The sequence below is a fragment of the Lepus europaeus genome, chromosome 20 (assembly GCF_033115175.1).
Source record: "Lepus europaeus isolate LE1 chromosome 20, mLepTim1.pri, whole genome shotgun sequence".
In the NCBI taxonomy this organism is placed as follows: domain Eukaryota; kingdom Metazoa; phylum Chordata; class Mammalia; order Lagomorpha; family Leporidae; genus Lepus; species Lepus europaeus.
In genome coordinates, this window is record NC_084846.1 from 6,306,683 (window position 1) to 6,318,639 (window position 11,957).

The 11,957-nt window shown below is 61.4% G+C and overlaps 1 protein-coding gene across 1 annotated transcript in view; it reads right to left on the minus strand.

Moving 5' to 3' along the window:
• SLC25A42 (solute carrier family 25 member 42) overlaps positions 1 to 7,076 on the minus strand; it is a 30,532-nt gene extending 23,456 nt beyond the window's left edge. The window contains exon 1 of the mRNA XM_062178712.1: positions 7,027 to 7,076. The gene's annotated coding sequence lies outside the window, so the exon portion shown is untranslated. The remainder of the gene's footprint in view (positions 1 to 7,026) is intronic.
• Between the last annotated feature and the right edge of the window lie 4,881 nt (positions 7,077 to 11,957).

Here is an 11,957-nt window from a genome sequence, read left to right on the forward strand (position 1 = left end):
CACTGGTTCTAGTCCCAGCTGCTCCACTTCCCATCCAGCTCTCTGCTGTGGCCTGGGAAAGCAGTGGAAGATGGCCCAGGTCCTTGGGCCCCTGCACCTGCGTGGGAGACCGGATGGAGCTCCTGGCTCCCAGCTTCAGATCGGCCCAGGTCCGACCATTGCAGCCATCTGGGGAGTGAACCAGCGGACGGAAGACCCCCCTCACACACCCACACACAGCTCTCTCTGTGACTGTGCCTCTCAAATAAATAAAATAAACCATAAAAAATAAGACATGTAGAGAGGGGCTGGCATTGCGGTACAGCAGGTTAAGCCCGCGACACCGGCATCCCACATGAGTGCTGGGTGGAGTCCCGGCTGCTCCACTTCAGATCCAGCTCCCTGCTAATGCACTGGGTGTTGGCCCAACACTTGGGCCCCTGCACCCACGTGGGAGACCCGGATGGAGCTCCTGGCTCCTGGCTTTGGCCAGGCCCAGCCTTGGCCATTGTGGCCATTTACAGAGTGAACCAGCAGATAGAAGACCTCTCTCTCTCGCCACTCTGTATCTATATAAATAAAATAAATCTGGGGAAAAAAAAAAAAAAACTAACCCTATGGATGCCTTGATGTGTGACTTCAGGCCGCCCCTGGCTGGGACATTTCTGTGGCCCGAAGCCACTCCATGGGTAGCAATTCATACAGCAGTCCTAAGGAACAAACCAAGCCTTGTGCTCGGCCAGGGGCCCATTCAAGGGCCCGGGGTCACTGCTGCCCTCCGCGGACCCCACAGGCTGCCATGCTGCTGGCGTCCTCCCAGAACCCCCGGCTTCCACAGAGCTCAGCCCGGAGCCCCAGCACCTGGCCTAAGCTGGTCCTTGCAAAAGGCACCCAGTGAGGAAAACAAACGCTGACAGGCCCCATTCTAAAATAGCACGGGGAGTGGCGGGGGTCACTGGGGGACAGCGCTGCTGCTGGAGCTGGCGGCTGGTTCTATTTATCCTTCACGCTTTCTCTGCACTTGCGTGATGTCTTCACTTCGGGGAGGGGGGGGGTGCTTTTATTTATTTGAAAGGCGGCAACAAAGAGATCTTCCACCTGCTGGGTCACTCCCCAAATGCCCCCAACAGCCAGGGCCGGGCCAGGCTGAAGCCGGGAGCCAGGAGCTCCATCCGGGTCTCCCACATGGGCGGCAGGGGCCCAAGCACTGGGGCCATCACTTCCGCCTCCCAGGTGCACTAGCAGGGAGCTGGATTGGAAGTGGAGCTGGGACGTAAACCCAGGCACTCAGACACGAGACGTGGGTATCCCAGCGAGCATCCTAACTCTGCCTCCACCTCTTACCCACTTTTGACATCAGATTATTTGTGATTTACTGTTGTGGCCCCTGAGCTGCTTGAGTTCCTTAAACATTCTGGCTATGGACTCCTTATCAGATGTACACTTTGCAAATGTTTTCTCTCCTTCTGTTAACCGTCTCTTTGTTCTCGATGGTTTGTTCTGTTAACCGTCTCTTTGTTCTCGATGGTTTCCCTCGCTGTGTAGAAGCTTTTCAGTTTGAAATGAAGCCTTCTGCAGTCAAGACTTTGGGGGGCCAGCGCCATGGCTCAATAGGCTAATCCTCCACCTTGCGGCGCTGGCACACCGGGTTCTAGTCCCGGTTGGGGTGCCGGATTCTATCCCGGTTGCCCCTCTTCCAGGCCAGCTCTCTGCTGTGGCCCGGGAAGGCAGTGGAGGATGGCCCAAGTGCTTGGGCCCCGCACCCCATGGGAGACCAGAAGCACCTGGCTCCTGGCTTCGGATCAGCGTGGTGCACCAGCCGCAGCAGCCACTGGAGGGTGAACCAACGGCAAAAAGGAAGACCTTTCTCTCTGTCTCTCTCTCACTATCCACTCTGCCTGTCAAAAAAAAAAAAAAAAAAAAAAAAAGACTTTGGGGATGCAATAAGCATTTTAAAAAAAACGCTTGTGTGCAAAATCCAGACAAGCCAGAGTTCTGATCCACCCCGTGATCCCGTCCCCCTGCCACACCACCAAAACAGATGGGCAAAAACTGAACGGTGTCACGTGGGAAGAAGTCTGACCCAGGTGGGATGTCGCCAGAACCCGGCGCTACTGGGTAGGACATCCAGGATAAAGCAGAAAATCCGAAGCCAGCTCCGAGCGGATTTATCGTCAGTATCAACCTCATTTTTCTTTCGGTGGAAAAGCGCTAAGCAGGTCTTCCAGCCAGTACTTATCCAGCAATCTCGTTCTGAAACCACAGCACCTCCCCTCTTCCCATGAGAACCCAGGGTGCACCCTGTCTCCCTTCAAAAAAAAAAGTAGGGGTGCCAGTGCTGTGGCCTAGTAGGTAAAGCCACTGCCTGCAGTGCCGGCATCCCACATGGGCACCAGTTTGAGTCCTGGCTGCTCCACTTCCGACCCAGCTCCCTGCTAGTGCACCTGGGAAAGCAGTGAAGGTGGTCCAGGTCCTTGGGCCCCTGCACCCACGCGGGAGACCCGGATGGAGCTCCTGGCTCCTGGCTTCAGCTTGCCCCAGGCCTAGCTGTTGCAGCCATTTGGGGGAGTGAACCAGAGGATTCGCCCCCGAGCTTCACAGAGAAGGAACTCAAATGTTTCTAGAGCTGTAGTCTGAGCGTAGAAGCCAAACAGCAGTCCGAGCTCCAGTTGCCACCCTGTGAGCCAGAACACCCAAGCGGGGAGCTGGAAGTCAGAAGCGGCCTTTTCCCCATCAGACGAGACAGGCCGGGATACTTGGTACCAGCCCAGCTGGCCACGGGGCAGGAAACAGGACTTTGAGCTTCACCCAGTCCCACATGCCCGAGAAGCTGGACCACTGGCAAGGACGCGGCCTCTGCCCGGGCCACTTGGGGGAAGTCCCCACAGGCAGATGAGATCTCCATGACAACAAGGGCTTCTGATGCGTCTGTGCGGGACTGGGGCCCATACCTGCTCCCTGCTTCGGGCTGACGGGCAAATCTACCGACTCACTTGCAGCGTGGTTTGTAAAAGCAAAAATGGGTGCAGGAGGGGCCAGCACTGTGGCGCAGCAAGTTAAGCCGCCACCCACTGCAGCGCCGGCATCCCATATGGGCACCAGTTCAAAGCCCGGCTGCTCCACTTCTGGTCCAGCTCCCTTTGAATGCCCTGGGAAAGGCAGAGAAAGACGGCCCAAGTGTTTGGGCCCCTGCCATCTACATCAGGAGAGCTGGATGAAGCCGCTGGCTTCGGCCGGTCAGCCCCAGCTGTTGTGGCTATCTAGGGAGTGAAACGATGTCTCTCAGTCTCTCCCTCTAACTCTGGCTTCCAGATAAATAAATAGGAGCCAGTGCTGTGGTGTGGATAGTTAAACCTCTGCCTGCGGCACCAGCATCCCATAGGGGCACCGGTTCAAGACCTGGCTGCTCCACTTCCGATCCAGCTCTCTGCTGTGGCCTGGGAAAGCAGTAGAAGATGGCCCAAGTGCTTGGGCCCCTGCACCCATGTGGAAGACCTGAAAGAAGCTCCTGGCTCCTGGCTTTGGACTGGCCCAGCTCTGGCCATTGTAGCCATTTGGGGAGTGAACCAGCAGATGAATGACCTCTTGCTCTGTCTCTACCACTCTGCCTGTCAAATAAACAAATAATATATATATATATATATATATTTTTTTTTTGGACAGGCAAAGTGGACAGTAGAGGGAGACAGAGAGAAAGGTCTTCCTTTGCCTTTCGTTCACCCTCCAACGGCCGCCGCGGTAGGCGCGCTATGGCCGGCGCACCACGCTGTTCCGATGGCAGGAGCCAGGTGCTTCTCCTGGTCTCCCATGCAGGTGCAGGGCCCAAGCACTTGGGCCATCCTCCACTGCACTCCCTGGCCACAGCAGAGAGCTGGCCTGGAAGAGGGGCAACCGGGACAGGATCGGTGCCCCGACCGGGACTAGAACCCGGTGTGCTGGCGCCGCAAGGCAGAGGATTAGCCTACTGAGCCGCGGCGCCGGCTCAAATAAAATATTTTTAAAAATAAATCTTCAAAAAATAATAAGTAAAAGGGGTGGGGATATATAACTCCCTATAATAACCTACAAATTATCAGTAGCAGGTGCATCCTGACAGGTGCACACTTAGGGTGCAGATAGGGGGAGATAAGTTTGGTTTTCACTACATGGCCCTTTTTAAAAAAATATTTACCTATTTGAAAGGCCGAGTTACAGAGAGAGAAGGAGAGACAGAGAGATTGATCTTCCATATGTTGGCTTTAAAAATAAAAAAGATTTATTTATTTAAAAGGCATAGCTACAGACAGTGAGAGGTCTTCCATCCGCTGGTTCACTCCCAAAATGGTTGCAATGGCTGAAGCTGCGCCAATCCAAAGCCAGGAGCCAGGAGCTTCCTCCGGGTCTCCCACGCGGGTGCAGGGGCCCAAGCACTTGGGTCATCTTCTACTGCTTTCCCAGGCCATAGCAGAGAGCTGGATTGGAAGAGGAGCAACCGGGACTCGAACCGGCACCCATGTGGGATGCCGGCACTTCAGGCCAGGGCGTTAACCTGTTGCGCCACAGCACCGGCCCCAAATAAATCAATCTTAAAGGAAATAAAAGTTCACAGAAAATGGGTTAAAAGATGTTTATTTTGGTGCAAAAAAATTTTCACATCCATACACATTTTCCATGGCTTATTTCAAGACTCTTCATGCAAATGGTTTCAAAAAATTGCACCAAAATTGATCTTTCAACTCTATTTCCAAGAACTTTTGGAAGTCCCCAGGTACAGGTACACATAGAATACATACATGCACAATGCCTACATACATGTACAGTACACGCCTACACGCATAGTCACACCCATGTTTTAAACGTGCAGTTTTTGAAGTTGGGCAGAACCACCCCCCCAGCCCCCAGCCCCCAGCCCCCAGCCCCCAGCCCCCAGCCCCAGGCTTCAGTGCCACTGAGGTGACCTCCGGAACATTCTAGCAGTAATTCTGCAGGGAGAGACAGGAGGTGGATCCGAGGCCCCACGCCAGCCGTCCAGGAAACAACACAGCCAAACCACCGGCCTCCTCCCAGGCCGCCCAAGAGAACAGTTCCAGAAGGAGCCACACTCCGGGAGCCCCGACCCCAGCGGCTACAGCCAGAGCCTGGGTCTCCGCCAGGGACGGGGAGCCCAGAGCCCGGCCCCTCCCGCGCCGCCAGCGGTGCACAGCTGTCCGGACCGCCCGCCCTGCCCTGCGGCGCCCCCGCCTCCGCCCCGCCCCGGGGCTGTGAGACACCGGCTCGGGGCCGCCCCTTCCAGCTAAGCCTTTCTGGGCTCAAAGTCACGACTCCGGGGGACAGCTCGGGGTGGGGGCTGCGGGGCGGGTTTCCCTGCAACCCCAGCGCTCAGACACGGAAAAAATAAATAAATAAATAAATAAATAGAGTGGGGGGAGGTCGGCAGGGGAGGGGGCGGCGCCGCGCAGCCTGCAGCCCTCCAAGGGCTTCGGGTTTCCCATTTCGGCTCGGGCTCTGGGGATTGTCCTCAAAGTCCGGAAATCACTTTATTGATTGTCAAACGCTGCTGCACATTACCAGATAAAACTCGAGTGGGGTTTTGTTTGGGGAGTGGGGAGGCCTCGGCTATGGGGGGAGGGGCGGGGCAAAAGCAGGTGCCAAGGTGGGTGCGGAGTGGGGGGAGAGCGCAGCAGGGCAGGTGTGGGGCCGCTGGGGGCATAGGGCAGGTGCACGGGTGGGGGCGTCCCTGAGGGCGGCCACCCGGGCTGTCACAGGGGCGGGCAGGGATCCAGGCAACGGGACCAGGTCCAGGTGAGTGAGGGGTCATCGGTTCAGGCGTGGAGGTGGGGACGGGGGAGGGGCGGGGAGGGGAACACAGCCCCCCCTCCGTGTCAGCTTCGGGTGTGGGGGTGCCCATGAGTGCGGGCCGGGGTCAGGTGTGGAGGTTGGGGCGGGGAGGGCACCCCCCCGTATGTGGGTGTCAGCCTCGGGTGTGGGGGTGCCCATGAGTGCGGGCCGGGGTCAGGTGTGGAGGTTGGGGCGGGGAGGGCACCCCCCCGTATGTGGGTGTCAGCCTCGGGTGTGGGGGTGCCCATGAGTGCGGGCCGGGGTCAGGTGTGGAGGTGGGGGGAGGGAGGGCACCCCCCCATGTGGGTGTCAGCCTCGGGTGTGGGGGTGCCCATGAGTGCGGGCCGGGGTCAGGTGTGGAGGTGGGGGCGGGGAGGGCACCCCCCCATGTGGGTGTCAGCCTCGGGTGTGGGGGTGCCCATGAGTGCGGGCCGGGGTCAGGTGTGGAGGTGGGGGCGGGGAGGGCACCCCCCCCATGTGGGTGTCAGCCTCGGGTGTGGGGGTGCCCATGAGTGCGGGCCGGGGTCAGGTGTGGAGGTTGGGGCGGGGAGGGCACCCCCCCATGTGGGTGTCAGCCTCGGGTGTGGGGGTGCCCATGAGTGCGGCCGGGGTCAGGTGTGGAGGTGGGGGAGGGAGGGGAACACAGCCCCCCCCATATGTGGGTGTTAGCCTCGGGTGTGGGGGTGCCCATGAGTGCGGGCCGGGGTCAGGTGTGGAGGTGGGGGAGGGAGGGGAACACAGCCCCCCCCCCCGTATGTGGGTGTCAGGCTCGGGTTGGGGGTGCCCATGAGTGCGGGCCGGGGTCAGGTGTGGAGGTGGGGGAGGGAGGGGAACACAGCCCCACCCCCGTATGTGGGTGTCAGGCTCGGGTGTGGGGGTGCCCATGAGTGCGGCCCGGGGTCAGGTGTGGAGGTGGGGGGGTGTCACCCTAACGGTGCGGGCCGCCGGGGGTGGGGGATGTGTCCGGCGTCTGTAGAGGAGAGGGATGCGGCGTTAGGCATGCCTGGGCTACGGCGGAGGACCACCCCCCAGGGGTCGCCAGATACAGAGTGTGGGGGCCGGAGGACGGGGGGAGAGGGGTCCCTGCCCCCGCGACGCTGCTGTCACGCCCCGTCTCGGCTGCCGCCGCCCTGGAGCCCATGACAGAACCCGTGACCCGCCGCAACTCGGGCCGACGGCGCAGATCCCCCCGGCGCCCGCGCCGCGCCGCGACCCCCGCGTCCCCCTCACCTGCCCGGCGCGTCGCCGCCGCCGCCGCCGCCTCCAGCCACCACAGCCCCGCCTCGCGCACCCCCGGCGCGCGCCACGGGAGGGGTCCACGCCGCGGGCCGATTGGCTGAGCTCTGACCAATCAGCGCTGGAGAAGGTAAGGATTGGTGACCACAAATAAGACGGGCAGCCTTTGCGGCCAACGGCAGAGAGGCAGAGGCGGGGCTAGTAGGAGAGGTTCTAGGTCCCTCGATGTTTCCCCGGGGTGCGAGGTCCTGGGAGGCAAAGACCTGGAGGCAGGCGAGGATTGGAGCTCGGGTGGAAAACGGGCAACCCTATCAACCAATCGCTGGGTAGCAGGGGCGGGGCTCGAAGGAAGCTGGCGCGACTGGCGGGACTGAGGCGAGCGGAACGGAGGGAGTAGCCTGGAGGGCCCCCGTGATTGGTTGCGCTGCTGAAGATGGGCAGGCGCTGAGGCTAATCGCAGCAGCCGTGGGCGGTGAGCCACCAGGCAGGGCTGGAGCGCGCAAGGTGCAGTTTGGCCCTTTAGCGCAGGGCCGGGACGTGGCCTCGGGCGCCCCGCGCGGTGTCCCTTGAGGTTCCAGCGAGGAGTGTGCCCTTTAGCCTCCAGGCGCGGAGGCGAGGCCTCCAAGTCCGGGCGTGAACTTGACCCATCACGGCTGAAGAATTTGTGGATGATTTTCCACCCCCACCCTCCCAGGTGACACAGAGCAGAAACTCGTGAGAGGTCACCACGGGCCTCCCGCCGCAGCTCAGAGGGTGCGGAATAAGCGTCTGACTTCTCTGAGCTTCCTCCATAGTCATGCTCATTGCCGCAATCCCATGAGGCCAAAGGAACCATTGGCCACTCCCCAAATGACCCCAACTGCTGGGGCTGGGCCAGGCCAGAACCAGGAGCCAGGAGCTTCTTCCGGGTCTCCCAAGTGGGTGCAGGGGCCCAAGCACTTGGGCCACCCTCTGCTGCTTTTCCCAGGCGCAGTAGCAGGGAGCCGGGTCTCAAGTGGAGCAACCGGGATTCGAACTGGTGCCCACATGGCGATGCTGGGACTGCAGGCTGGAGGCTTAGCCTTCTGTCCCACAGCACCGGCCCCTGGCCTACCTTTTACAGGGGCCAGGGCACAGAGAGGCCAAGCTTCTTGCCCAAGGTCACACAGCATTTCAGTAGCCAAATGCAGGCATGTATTCAGCCTCAGAGCAGAGCCATGGGGGGTAGGAGGGCTGACCGTCCAGGGTGCACCTGCTCGCTCTACAGCCCTGGAGCAGTTTCCACATTTGGAAGGCAGGATGGCCATTCTGACCGGCGTGATCAGATTCTGACCGGCTTGGGTCTGCCCGCCTGGGGAGTGGGATGGGGTGGGGTGGGCTCTGGCTTTGGTCTTCCTCAACAGGTCCCTGCCAGCGTGTGACCCTCCCCCGCCCCTCTGCGTCGTGCCGGTTCCTGGCGGGGCTTTGCAAGAGGACTGGCACTTGGTGCTGAGCCACGTGGTCCTAGTCCCCCTTCGGCCCCTTGGAGAAGGGGAAGTTGAGGTGAGTTCCACACCCACGGGGTGTCAGGTCCCTGCGGGGTTGGGAGTTTCTCCAGCCTCACTTCCGGCTGGACGTGAGGGTGCCCAGTTTGCAGATAGGAGAACGGAGTGTCTCGTGGCGACTTCCTTGGTGGGAGCGCCGCGGGCTGGGTTGGGGTCCCTGCTCTTGGTTACCCAGTGGCCATGGGCGTCCAGCACGCGACTCAGAATCGCTGCCTTGGCTTCCTGGCCATCTCTCCGGGTTGATAGGAGCCTTCACAAAACAGAAGCGAAGCATTGACACCGTGGGAGGGCGTCCGGCCCAGCAGTTAAGTCGTCAGTTAGGGTGCCTGCACCCCACGTCCCAGGAACTGGGTTCAAGTCTCTGCTTTGTACTAAGGCAGACCTGGGGAGGCTCAAACAGCTGGGGCCCTGCCACCCACGTGGGAGACCTGGATGGAGTTCCTGGCTCCTGGCTTCAGCCTGGCCATTGTGGGAATCTGGGGAGGGAACCAGTGCTCTCTCTCCCTCTCCCTCTCCCTCTTCTCTCTCCTTCTCCTCTCCCCTTCCCCCTCTCCCTCTTCCTCTCCAACAAATTTTTAAAAACTTGACAACAGCTTGGTCGGCAGTTAAGTGCCTGACGGATGACAGCTCCCCCCTGAGCCCATTTCTCCGTGAACGGCCCCTTCCTAGACACAGATCAACAGCAGGTGCGGGTGGCCGCCCACACATACAGCGGTCGATGCTGGAGGAGCCCCCGCTGGAGGGTTCTGGGAGGGAGGGACCGAAGCTCCTGGTAGCACCTGCTGCAGTCCCAGGGACAGTGCCAACTGAGGCAAGGGTCAGGCAGCAGCCCAGCGCTGGGCTGCGTCTCCCGATGGTGCCAGAGGCGCTGGCTGGGCTCCGGCTTCTGCTCGCCTGTCAACAGGCTGGCACCAGCCAGCCTCCCAGTCGCCTGCCAACAATGGCGGGCGATGCTTCTTGGCTACAGCGAGGGAACACCCCCGTCGTGGGCATGGGAGGCAGGCCCTCCTGCCCCGGCCCCCTTGGCTTGGACGAGACACTGCCACTGCCTCCCAGGAACCCCAGAAAGCGTGTGACATGGCGGCGGGGGGGGGCAGGCTGCCATGCAAGTACCAACGGGGGACAGGAAGCCACTTGCCCGGGGTCAAGGTCAACTATGTCCACAGGAGAGGAAGGGCGTGGACAGAGGCAGGCGAGCTGGGGGTCCTCGCCCCTCGGCGGCCCCTGGGATGGGGGTGAGTCTCCTCCTTGTTTGGAAAACGGGGGTCTCATGAGGAAGAGGCCTGCAGTGTGGCTTTCACAGGGACCCCCCCCCCGACTGTGATCCAGGTGGTCTTCCTTAGCCGCCCAGGCTCAGAGAGGTTGAGCCACTTGCCCGGGTTTGCACAGCGGCAGGGGCTTGGCCTGAATGTGCCCCCCCACACACACACCATCTCAATGTCACCAAGGACAGCTCCCTAAGGAAGTGGCGTTGTACAGCAGGCATCCCGTGAGCCAGGCCCGCGGCGGCAGGTGCAGGGAGGGGGTGGGACTGGACACCCAGGCCTGCTGCCCCACTGCGCGGAGGCGTGTGAGGCCCCATCCAGCCTGGGGCGGGGAGCAGGCTCAGGTGGGGAGCACTGATAAGGCCACTTCTGGCCAGGAGCCCAGGGCAGATGCCCCCCTCCCACCACACCGTGAGTGTCTCAGGGTGTTTGGGCAGGGAGTCGGGGTGCGGCAGGGCACAGGAGCCACCCTGCAGGGGCTCACGGACGACCGGGAGACAAACAGGAGAGTGCATAAACACAGAGGCCTCCGATGGGGTCAGAGGTCAGGGACAGCGATGAGACGGGGCCTCCCTGTGGGGGCGTCGGGTGCCACGTGGAGGAGCTGGGACAAGGGTACTCTGGGCGGCGGGCACAGCACGAGCAAAGGCCCTGGGGTGGGGGAGGCCAGTGTGGTGGAGATGGGGAGTGGGCAGCAGAGAGGAAGACGAGGGTGGGCGTTGGGGCCTGTGGGAGCCCTGGGGAGTCTGGGAGCAAGGCAGGGCCAGGAACTGTCAGGGCTTTTATGTCTCAGGCCTCCCTGGAAACCGGCCAGCAGTCCCCGAGGGCTGCCCAAGGTCACACACACAGACGGGCTCAGAGAGAAGTCAGGGCAGCTGGGGCCGGCCGAGACCCCTCACCCACATCCGGCCAGTCCCTTGCAAGGTCGCGGGGGTAAGGTGGGGGAGAACCAGGTCACAGGTTCACAGCGAGCCCCTCCCTGCTGGGGCCCAGGGAGATGTAGACACCAGGGGTAGGCGGAGCCTGGGGGTGCCCCTCCCTCTTCAGCCGATTTCTGGCCCCTGGAGGGCCAGGGACAGCATTAGGTGGAGGACGGGGTGCGTCCGCGGTGGGTGAGCAGGGACTCCGAAGCGGCTCTGACCCTCGCCGGACCACCTGGTGACTGCTGGATGGCTTCCAGCTGAGGCTGTGGGGCAGGACGCCCGGGGTCCGCACCGCCACAGCTGCCTCGGCGCGCCCAGAACGCTTGGGGGTGGGCACTGAGGGTGGGGCTGACGCCCACCCCATCCTAGACGGGGAAACTGAGGCAGGCAGGCAGGGCCTGTGCAGGGACCCCCACCTCCGCAGCCCTGCTGACACCCCTCGGAGGGGGCTCTCTCCTGCCCCACTCCCCGTTTCAGGGAGACTGTGTCACTTGCCCGTGGGGACAGAGGCTGACCATGGCCCGGGCACCGGTGGCAGCACCTAGGCACCCATCTTGACCAGCGTTGTCTGCCCGAGGGCCAATGTCAATCAGAAGACGGTACTTCAAAAGTTTACGGAAGATGGAATGAGTTAAGTTTATTTATTTTGGTGCAAAAAAAAAATCCTGAAATGCATGCCTACTGGGCCGGGGAGGGGGGTCCTCCAAAACTCCCAGAAAATCTCACTATGAGTCATTGAGGAGTGGGCACTCAGGCGCCCGTGAACCAGCGCCTGCACCACCACGCGGCGCCTCACGGGGGCGCTGCTTCCGGTGCCGCTGCTCCACTTCCCATCCAGCTCTCTGCTAATGCACCTGCTACCCACCCACGGGGGAGACCAGGATGGAGTTCCAGGCTCCTAGGCTTCGGCCTGGCCCAGTCGTAGCTGTCACGGCCACTAGGGGAGTGAACCAGCAGATAGAAGATTCTCTCTCTAACTCTGCCTTTCTAAACCCCGCCTGCCCCTCCCCCAAAAGTAATGTAGGTAGGGGTTTCGGAATCTTTGGCTCCTAGACATTTCCGTACATTTCCTGCGAACTGTCTGAAGTCCCTCTGCCCATCCCAGATGTCCCTCAAGCCCCTTCACTCCGCGGCCACCCCGCTCTGGGGGCCCCGGCCACATGCCTGAGCCCAGCACGGCTTCAGCAGGTGCTCCTTCATTGTGCATCCTGGGC